This window comes from Rousettus aegyptiacus, unplaced genomic scaffold (genome assembly GCF_014176215.1).
Source record: "Rousettus aegyptiacus isolate mRouAeg1 unplaced genomic scaffold, mRouAeg1.p scaffold_m13_p_10, whole genome shotgun sequence".
Taxonomy (NCBI): Eukaryota; Metazoa; Chordata; class Mammalia; order Chiroptera; family Pteropodidae; genus Rousettus; species Rousettus aegyptiacus.
Genome location: NW_023416285.1, coordinates 14,386,377 through 14,397,852, shown reverse-complemented (window position 1 = coordinate 14,397,852; position 11,476 = coordinate 14,386,377).

The window sequence follows — 11,476 nt, the reverse complement described above, 5'->3', positions numbered from 1 at the left end:
ATGTGTGTATATGGACATGTCATTTTTGTTTTTAATGAATGCTTTATTTTTGTTGGTCCCATCTTCCCCCTGGAGCGCATAAGGACTTTGAAGGTCGGGTTTCTGTTTCCTTTGCTGCTCATAACTACGTGCCATGTGCCGGGCGGCTGTGCTCAAACGGGGCAAACGCCAGCCAGGGTTTCCAGAGACAGCACACAGCGTTTCCGCGTGTCTTGGAGGATGCAGGATGGGTTCCTCACGCCCACTCTCTGTGACCCTTGATAGCCGTGTTGTTATCGGTCGTATTGTCATCTAATTATTGTCCCATTCTACTGCAAGGAAACCAAGGCTCAGGCTGCTCGCGCGACTTTTGTAAGAGCTCGCAGCTGGCAGGTCACAGAAGCCGAGTCCCAGCCCATGCTCCTGCCTCCGGGGTCTACGCTCAGACTCGGGGTTTCACTGGCCCTGTGGGGTGAGCGTGTGAGTGTGGCCGCAGTGTCACGCATTCACTGGGGCTTATTCTGTGGTGGGCACCCGGCTAGGCCTTTCCATGGCCTACTGGTAGGTGTTACTACTATCCCATCTTTTAGCGGGGAAACTGAGGCTTAAGGCGTTTGTATAACTTGTAAGTGGCAGAGCTGTAGCTCAACTACCAAAATGCATGTTTTTAACTGCTATGCAATCCTGCCATAACTGTGACCTAAAATGATGAGGCAACTTTTAGAATTCACTTTTCCACACCTACAGCACTGGGCCCTGGAGTTAGACTAGGATTTAAAGCTCTATGGCCTTGGGCAAAATACTTCATCTCTCTGAGCCTGTTCCTTCCTCTGTACAATGAAGATTAAACAAACAGAAAACAGTACCAACCTCATGCGCTCGTTTGAAGATTAAATGAAAGAAAAAAATATATATATGCACGTGTGCTTTCTACAATGTCTGGCATGAAGCGAGTGAACAGTGAATGTTAGCTTTCATTCTTATGACAGCAGTCATTTTTATTATTGTCCTCATCTAATCAGTCTGGCCAACAGCCTCCCTAGCAGGGCCATCTCTGTCGAGGCATTGTTCTCACCGAGAGGCCTGAATTCCGGGGAGCCTCGGATTCCCCCGGAAGCTTGTACGAGAAACATTCTGCAGCTGCCCAGGGAAGTCCGTGCGTGCAGTCAGGCTGCAAAGCCCAGGCCTTATGATGTCCTGTCTTCGCTGGCCCCGCTCAGCTGTTGCACACATGTCCCGTAAATGGGAGTCATTAGTGGTGAGCCCCATAAACACTCCCTCCTGACCCCGCTGTGCTGCGTGTGCTGGGTGTGTGGCAACAGCCGCATCAAGCCCATCGGCCCCGATACGAAACAGCTATCAGCATGCAGATGAAACAGCATGCCCTGAAAAAAAGCCTTCCAGGGGCCAAGGGGGTGGCTTCTCCTGGCTGTTTAGACAAACTCTGCTTTCATTCATCTCCCTGGAAAGGACCAGTTAGTTCAGATGAATAATCACAGCGATCTGGCTCAGATTCCTCCACCAGGACTTTTGAAAGTGATGACGCTCTTTGCATTTAAGAAAACTTCTTGATCAGGGTCTCCATACCCCAGGTTAATCAGGGAAGCTGATTCACTGCAAAGGGGCTGATGGTCTTGGGTTTGCAAAGCCGAAACAACTCCACTGCACATACAAACGCATTGTGCGTTCAAGCGGCTGCTGATGGACGCACGAGGAGCTGGGAGCTGTGTCAAAACGCAGTCCTGCTTCTCTCAGTGGTTCTGGTGCAGCCCGGGTACGGAAAGAGCCACAACATGCATGAAGCTAATGCTAAATTTGGGTGAGGGAAGGGACAGTGGAAGCGAGAGGAAGCGTGTGTCTCAATGAGAGGGTGCAGAGGGTGGCTGGATCAGAGAACTGAAGTTAATAACCCTGATGCGACCATGTTGACCAGATCTTCCCTGCGAAGAAAATGGAATTAGATGCATTTAGCAAGTGGTTCCTTAGTCGGGTACAATTATGGCAGGGGAAGGTCCAGAGAGCAGGTACATCTGTCTCTCTGAGCCTCAGTTTCTCCATTTGCAGAATGGAAAGAAAATAGAAGATCAGACATCAGAGGAAGCAGACTCTCTGGGCTGGGGTTACACATGGGGCTGTAACGAAGAAAGGCACAGTTTTGTCCCACCCTCCTCCGAGAGCGCGTGGTGGCGTTCTGAAGGAGCAGCCCCAAGTGTGGCGTGTGGTGAGGGGCCTTTGGGGAAACCACAGCGTAGCAGGAAACCAGTCCCAAGTTTGAGGCCACCAAGGCTAACTCCTAATTTCTCCCGGCCCTCTGACAAAGGGAGGGGGAAGGAAGGAGGGAATCTGAAGTTCAGAGGGACAGAAAGAGGAAGAGAAAGAGAGGAGGGGTGAGGAAAAGGCGGAACAGAGAGGAGGCAGCTGGCCAGCTGGGGAGAGGAAGACGTGGAGAGCACCAGGCTAGCAGGAGGGCCCGCGGGCAGCTTCCTCCGCGGCAGAGCCAGCGGGGCCCTTGGGTCCAGCCGGCCCCTGAGGGAGAGGCGGGGGGCACTCCTAATTCTCCTCTGCTGCACCCGAGGCTCAGGGAGGCCTGCGGGTGCTGGGAAGTGGAGCTCCAGGCCATTGGAACACCCCGGAACCCCAGGCAGACACCGCTGATCGAGGCCGGGTCGCCGTCCCCCACGAGCTGAGCTACTCACTGGATCGGGAAGGCACGGGACGTGGTGGCCTTCTACACAGTCAGAGGACAGTGTGGACCCCAAGACTGCAGGGGCCGGAAAGGCCCTTCATTCTTCCCCTTTCCCGCCCATCCTCTGTGTCTTCGATCCCCTAGAGAAACACGTGCTGTTTTTCTGTCTCAGGCCTTTGTCAAAACGCTGCTTCCCGCCTCTTCTCAACCTCTTCTTAGCAGTTCTTTGGGGCGGTGAGAGAAGAAAATGAGGTGACGGACATGCAGGAGGGAAGAAGGTGCCGCGGAGAGAGAGAAGTGGCAGAGGGGCGGGGAGCTGGGCGCCATCATTACTTTGCCAAATTTGGAGCCAAGAGGGCTAATGACAGAGACATCGGACACACAGCCCTACATGGACTCAGACACTGGGTGCGGGCCAGTCCCAGTATCTGTCCCAGAGATTAGATCAGTAATTGGCCGAGGCCCTGGTCCCAGTCCTGAGCACAGCCTCTGCGCCCCCCACAGCGCTTCCTCTGGCTGCCCCACGAGCTGCCTGCCGAGCTGCCGCCAGTGCCCGGCACTAAGTGTCAGGACCCTAGACCCTCTGCTCCTTGCTCCCCCTGCCCGTACTCAGAAAGCTTCCTAGTCTGACAACGACCTGAACCAGAGTGATGTCTCTCCCTGCAGATCAGCTCCTGGTATGGCCTCGGTTCCTTTAAGAACCTATTTCTCCGCCCAGATGAAATGGTCTGCTCCAGCTTTCAAGCGGAACCTTCTTTGCAAATTCTCCACAACAGACGACACTGTTTTCTATCTCCTGTTTTCCCATCTCCTGTTCCCTTTAGATTTCAGGCCGCTGAAATATACCTAAAAGGATTCGTGGTTCTTCCCGAGCCTTTATGGTTTTGCTCTTTCTCTCTGCCCTGCCGCCCTAGTCCTGCTTTTAAATGTTAATAACTTTAGAAACAAATCTAAGAGGCCATGGGGAAGCACTAGGCTGTCATCTCCTGAAAATGCAGATGGAATCCCCCCCCTCCCTGCACCCTCAACCTGCAAACCCCTGACATTTCTATAGTCTGTCACTTCCCCTTCATCACACCCGCTCACCCCTCCGGCTTTATGTTTTGTTTATTACCCCTTTTAAATTACCTACCCTCTCAAGAGAGAAAAAGAAAGTTCGACATGAAGAACAAAGAAAGTTAAGGCCCTTTAAAGTGCTTTTATGGAGGCTTTTCATGAACTTTACAAACGGAGTAAAAAATAAGTGTGAAAGGATTTTTCAAGGAAGAAACATGCTTTTGCAATTTGCTGGAAGTTCTCCCTTGTGTTCCAGAAAAGCAGCCTCCCCATTACTCACCAGGGAGGCACGCAGGCCAGGGAGGAAGGGGCGCAGCGAATAAAAACAGGCCTTCCCCGGTCCATGTGCAAACAGCACTTAATAATCAAATTGAAAAAACACACAAATGAAATTAAAACGTTTTCCAAATGGGCTGCAGCCCTCAGGCCAGACTTCGTGGGGCCATGGCCTGCGATTTTGTATCTTTGCCTTAATTGGGCTCCAGGCAAGACGGCTGTGGGGAGAGCCAGATTCTGGTGTCAACAGGAGGGTAGGACCCAGGACACAGCCAGCGGAGGCAGGAAGGCCGCGGGGAACAGCGTCCCAGCCTCTGCATTACCTCCTCTCCTGGGGTATCACCCATGGCCTGGGACTTGGTTTGTCAACTTGCCCGGACCCCTGCCATGTGGCAGAGGACCTTCGCTTGGCCCCGTATCAGCAATGGGGTTTTCACCCACTCCTTCACTCGCTCGGTCCCATCAGCGTATGGTCCAGCTATCTTTTCTCCAAAATTAAAGCGAACACAGGAAAAAAAAAAAAAAAAAAAGCTAAAAACTTTTCTTGACCCCCTTCCCCTTTGGCTGTGAACCCATCTCTCTACTCCTGTTTCAGCTCCCTGTCCGCATGGTGTCCAATTACGTCCTTCCTAATTCCGCCTGCACCCCATCCAGATGAGCGTTGGCCCACCTCAGTCCGCCAAAACCGCCCCGCCGAGGTCAAAGTCAGCCGTCCCTCCGTGCGGACAAACTCAGGTCTGAAGCTGTATCTTTGGCCCACACCAGCAGCAGGGACCGGCGCCTCCCTGCAGTGACACCGTCCTCACTCGGTCCCCTCCTCGTCTCCTGGGTGCTGGCCAGTCGTCGGGCCCGCCTCGGCTTCGCCCTCCTTTCTCCTGGCCTTTGCGTCAGAGCGCCCCAACATGCCTTCCTTGGACCCTCCCTTTATGCTCATGCTCTTGGTGATCTCATTCAGTCTTACGGCTTTGGGATCCTCTCCTATTCTGATGACTCCCCAATTTTTATCTCCTTTCCTAGCTTCTCCTCTGAATTTCAGACTCATGTACCCAACCGCCTACTCAACATCTGCACTTGGATGTCAAATAGACGTTTTGAGTTTAACGTGTTGAACACTGAGTCAAGTTCAAAGTCTTTACAATGACCCTATACATTCTACCCTCTTTGAAACTCGCTCACCCACCTCCAGCCACACTGGGCTCCTTGTGGTTCCTTAAAGGGCCAGGCAGGGTCCTCTTGGAGCCTTGGCGTGGACTGTTCCCTCTCCTTGGAAGGCTCTTCTTCCACATATTTACACAGCTAACTTTAGTTTTTAAATTGTTTCCTGAACCAGGATACAATCTAATGCATTGTTGTGGTTGAGTCTCTTCAGCTTCTTTTAACCTAGGACTTCCTCACCACTTTTTTAAAAATGACGTTGCATTTTTTCAAGAAATCATCCTGATTGTCTTGCACAGTGTCCCATGCTCTACAGTGTCCTGACCATCTCTTTTTTCGTGTCCTTTAACTTGTTCCTCTATCCCCCGAATTGCCTATGAACATGGGCGCTTTTCAGTCCTTCTCATGTGGCATCTCTTGGTAGCATTTAGCATTCCTTCCTGTTGCCTTAAATTCTCCCTGGTCCCCCGGCTCTGTCATTAGCACCTCCTTCTCAGCCTCCTTCAGGGTCGTTTACCCTTCTTCACTCATGCGGCCACCCGAAAGGTCTTCGTTCCCCCATTTTTTCGGTTTTCATCCCAGGCCACCATCTCTTCTCTCCATATGCAAACTCACTTCCATTCCCTCGTCTATTCTCTTCTTGCCGGTGGCACCAAATTTATAGTTCAAACTACCTGCTAGAATTTCCAGTTGAATAATATGCATTCTCCTCCTCCTCCTCCTCCTTCATCTCTCTCTCTCTCTCCTTTCCTCCCTCCCTCCCTCTCTCTCTCTCTTTCTCTCTCTGACTTCTCTCTTTTGAACTAACTATGCAACAGGTCCTGCAAATGAAGTCAAGAACAAGGCAGACGTACTTCCTGGCCTCACCGAGTTCACTATCGGGAAAGACAGACTGTGAACGAACAGACTGGAAAGTGGGCATGGGCGATGTATGTGAGGCACAGCAGGTCACACTGAGGACCTGGGCTAAAGTCAGGAGGACTGAGAAGCTCCTGCTCAGCTTCGATCAGCTTGCCCTCAGGGCAATCACTCAGACTACCACGCAGAAAACAGACTCGGGGAACAGGAGCAGATGTGCATGCCCGGGTGGGAAACAGCTGACAGTTGATGGTCCCATAGCCCAAACTGGTCATTATCTTTCTCTAAATCTGCTCTAATTTTTTCAGCCCAGCCATCCAATTATCTAGGCCTGAAGCCAAGAGCCACCGCCTTAATGCAAGGCCTTGCAATTGCCGCTGGGGTCTCCTAGGTCTCCCTGAACTTTACCTTCAGTGTGAAGGGCATGGGCTTTTCTTCTCCTCTTGCTTCTCTCCTCTCTCCCCACACCTCCCGCTCCAGACTTTCTGGAGTGGCTGCCTCCAAGGCTAAGGGAATTGAACCTTGTCGTAATGTAACTTAGGAAGACCCTCTATCTATGCCATATTCAGGGGCTGAAACTCTGCTAGCCAGTTTACTTGTACATCTGGAATCACACCCCAAATGTTTTTAAAGACGTTCCATAATCAGAACAGATGTTCGTCTTAAATTTTCATTCCTCCTCCTCCACCTGCAGGACTTCCCCGCCCTCCAAGTCCCATCCGTCTCCCATCTGGAAGTTGATGAAGTAGACGATGACTGACACCTAAGAAAGGACATGTCGTTGACTGGAGTGGAAAGGGCAGGAAAGAAAATGAAAAGCTGAAGAGGCTAGGAAGGAGTCGAGATAGGATACAAGGAAGAGCTTCTCAGGTTCTCTTTGCTGGCTGAAGCATCGCTGTGGGGTTGGTCCCAATATTTTAGAGGCCGAATATGACATAAGGAGGGGTTAAGTTATCCAAGGAGCCCACTCAAAACTCCTCAAAACACTCCAGACTCACTGTGGGCTGCACTTAAATTTTATTAGAAAGCGAATGAACTTTCTTCAAAGGTGTGTGCACACATGCGGGCATGTACTTCCCAGTTAAGGAAGGGAATGCACCCCTACTGTTTCTGCCTCTCAAATGTGAGCAGATACGTGGATTCCTCTCGTATGGAGATCAAAATGCTAAGGGAGTGAATGAATGGATGAACACATAAATGCCATACACCGGGATGTGCTGCATGCATCATCATCCAGCGCAGGTGAGATGCTTCTTCCTTTTTGAGAATCAAGATCTTAGGCATGGTAAAGGCCGAGAGTGCACACTAGGATATTTGGAAAGAAAAGGTAGAGCCGATGGGGAGGGAGCGGGGCCAGGAAAAGGGGAAGAGGGGGCGGCTGGGAAGCTAAGACCCATCCTTTAGGTTTCCCATGGCTCTCCTATAACTACGAAACTCTTTGCCTGCAGAGGCTAAAAGCTGAGAAAATGCTTTTTAATTCTGAAGTTGAGAGTTCATTCCAATTCTTAAACTCAAGGCTCCCCAGGTCCTCAGCCTTGGGCACGAGCAGAAAGGTCTGAGTCAGCCAGGTTGAAGATGTGAAGGAAAGTTCAGCTGGCTCGAGTTCCCCATCAGGGCTCTGTAGGTAGATGAGTAACAGGGTCGTTGAAAGGGGTTGTGTTGCAGAACATTTAACCATGGTGAATCAACTGTTCAGGGACCCTGCAGGGTATAAGGACCCTGTGACAGCTGGAAAGTACTTCTGGTGTCAGACCTCTGTGTTGGATCTTTCCCTGGCGCAAATAGACAATAAAAGTCAACAATGACTAATATTTTTTGAGTCCCCACAGAGGCTCAGCCTGAAGAATACAGAGGCAGTCCTTAAAATATTTGTTCTTAAATATTTATTGAGTTCTGTCAGATAGGCTAGGCATGATATCTGAAGGAGAAAGATAAACAAGGTAAGCCCTCTTTTTACTAAATCATAGTTTAGTAAGGCAAGTAGACAGTGATTCAATGAAGGAAGTATAAGAAAGCCCAGTGTGTAAGAGTGAGGAAGTGCAGAGGAGGGCATGGCCAACACTCCTCGATTAAATCAGGGAAGGGACTTTTGAAATGAGTCTCGATGAATGAATAGGAGTTCTTCAGAAAGAGGGATGAAAGATGTCTCTGAGCTGACTCATGTGTCAAAAAGTACATGTAATATAAAAAGACACAGGAAGAAAAAGAATAGCAAGCAGGGACTTAAACAGATACTTCCTCACCCATGTTCACAGCATCCTATTCACAACAGCCAAATGACAGAAACAATGACAGATGAAGCGATAAACAAAATGTGATATATGTACAATGGAAGATTATCTAGTCTTTAAAAGGAATGTAATTCTGACACATGTTATGATGTGCATGAACCTTGAAGACATTATGCTAAGTGACAGAAATTCAGACACAAAAAGACAAGCATTTTATGATTCCACTAACATAAGGTACCTAGAACAGTCAGATTCATAGAAACAGAAAGCAGAACGGTGCTTACCAGGGCTGGGGGAGGCAGAGAATGGATAGTTTTTGTTTAATGGGTATAGAGTTTCCATTTGAGATGACGAAAAGTTCTGGAGATGGATCCCAACAATGTGAATGTACTTAATGTCACTGAGCTGTACACTAAAAATGTTACAGAGATTTTACCACAATTTTAAAAACTTAACAAGAATAAAAAAGACATGATAAAAGAAATTATCGTGGTGTAGTTGGAGAAAGATGAACACTTAAGTGTGGCCAGCACCTCAGCTGTGGGTGAGAGACCGACAGCTAAACTTAGTCCAGGTGATGAAATGTTTGATACCTAAGAGGGTGGGACTTGCCGTAGGGGAAATGGAAAGTTAGCAGAGATTTGAAGCAGGGAAGTACCATCGTGTTTTAGGAAAGTTTTAGAGACCAGAGGTGAAAGGTGAACTTAGAGGTTGCTCCAGTAGTCCAGATAAGATTCGGTGAGAGCTGGAACTTGCCACAGAGATGAAAAGGAAGTCAAGGACATCAAGAGATGACATCAACTTGATGGGAATGTACGTCTGCGGAATTGAGCGTGAAGCTGAGGGAGCATGGGAAGCTGAGGCTGCCTCAGACGCTTCTGGTTTGGGTGACTAAGCGAGGACCGTGGGACCAGCCATCGACTGAGGGATTTCAGGAAGAAGAGTATGTTTCGTGGGGAAGGATACGAATTTGATTTGAGACGTATTTAAGTTTAAAATGCATGTGTATTTTGTGCCACGTGGTGATATCATGCCTTTTATTTGTCTGCATTTCTTTCATTGTTGTTCTTGTCTCTAAAGCTAGGTTTTTAAGCACACAGATCTGGTTCGTTCATTCATTCATTCAACGAGCATTTTTTGAGCACATCCGCATTGCTTGTGACCCTTATTTAATCTTCAGCTCCACCCACTCCAATACAAAGAATGAGCAGGAAAGCATTTTCCTCTGAAGGCATTTCTTCTTCTGAGCATGGAATGCAGATGGTCTACTTTTAGATTTTTTTCACTGTGCGCTAGCTTCTTCCCTCACCTAAAGAAAGCAAGCAAGGTGTATAACAAGGCTCTCTCTATGTTTGACTCTCATTTAAATTCTCATGACAACCGTGTGAGATCAGTATTGTCATTATTTTTCAAGGAGAGAAGGATTATAAAGGGACAACAGGTGACTTTTGAGGGGGATGGATATGTTCGTTGTGATTGTGATAATTGACAGGAATATACACAAGTAAAAAATTATCGAATTGTACATTCCAAATTTGTGCAATTTATTTCATGATGATTATATCTCGAACTGTTTTATAAAAGTTTTGGTCCTTAACAGCAAAGTAACTTCTGATAAAGTGTCATTTGCTGAGGGGAAATCAGTAATTTAGTTACGGAAACAAGCAAACAAAAATCTGTCTTTTCGTGTTTCCCTTCATTTCTTTTTTTGCCACTTGGACCTTTTCTGGGGGGCGGGGTGGAGGGGGTGGTTACTTTTTTCCTACCTTCTCCAGAATTGCTTTGGTTCATATAGAACTGTTTTTGTTTATTTGTTTCAGGTATAATTTACATGGGTCAAACTGATTCCTTTTAGTGTCTAGTCCTGTGTATTCTGACAGTCATATGTGTAACCACCGCCACAACTGATATAAAAAATATTTCCATGCGACATCGAATTTCCTTATGCCCCTTGGAAGCCCATCACATCCTCTCAGCCCCAACTTCTGGCAACCACTAATGTACTTTTCCCCTCTAGTTTTGCCTTTTCCATAACATCATATACTGGAATTATACGCTATGCGTACCCTTCAGAGTCTGCTTCTTTCACTTGGCACAAGGTTCCTCCACTTTAGCACTATCGACATTTGGGACCTGATAGTTCTTGGTTGTAGGCGACTGTCCTGAGCACTGGAGGATTTTCAGTAGCATCCCTGGCCTCTGCTCACTAGATTCCAGTAGCATCTCCCTCCTCACTTCTCACAACCAAAAATGTCTTCAGACATTGCCAAATGCCCCCTGGGTAGGGGCGAAATCACCCCTGGTTGAAGACCACTGCCCTAGCATAATGCATCCGAGATCATGCATGTTGGCGCGTGTATCACTTTGGTCCTTTTTACATACACAGTCATAACTACTACCGCATACTGTCTGTGCAAAACATGACAATGCAGAGTAAACCCCACGAGAACTGGCTGGCACAGGCCTCTCTGAGGTTGTGAAGTATGAAGATGGCAGTTTCGTATTCCTCCGAAGCATTTCTTCCTCCAGTCAGAGACTCGAATGATAGAGCCAACTGCTCTCAATCCGAATAGGAGGTGTGGGCCAAACCACCACTGCTACCGAATAGCCTTCCCATAAAGTGACCACACTCAGGTGTCAACACCTGAAGAGGCGGCGGGATGATGCCGGGGACCAGGACAGTCAGTGCCCCTCACTCGTGATGAGCTTCTCAGTCTATCTCTTGGTGTCTCAGATATAAGGGATTAGAACATTAGCAGGATGGTTCGCGTTGCTATGAGGAAGTACTAGGAGCTGAAGAGAGCAAGCAAGGGGCTGGGACGGGCTCGGCCATCTCACCACTCTGGTTTCCACTCTTTGCTCATTGGCTCTTTGTGCATACTGCATGCCGTCTGTCCACTAATGGCCTGCACCCTCTTAATTGTGTGTGACCACACATCTGCTGTGGTGGTGAGCAGCCGGCAGTGCACTTACAGGGTCGGGGAGGGCTTTTGGCAGGGATATGCCCTCCAAAATTCTGGAGCAGGGTAGGAGGAGCTAAAAATGACGTCTGCTCAGCCAAACTTAGTGCATTTGAGATTCATGTTGATCGGATGGGGCACAGAAGCTTCTCCTTGGAACAAGAGCACTTAGCGAAAGCATTAGAGGAATCGGCCTTTGCATTTTCTTTTGGAGAAACACTGTTTATAATAATAACAATCACGTGATACTGCAAAGCTGAAGTTGTTGACTGATT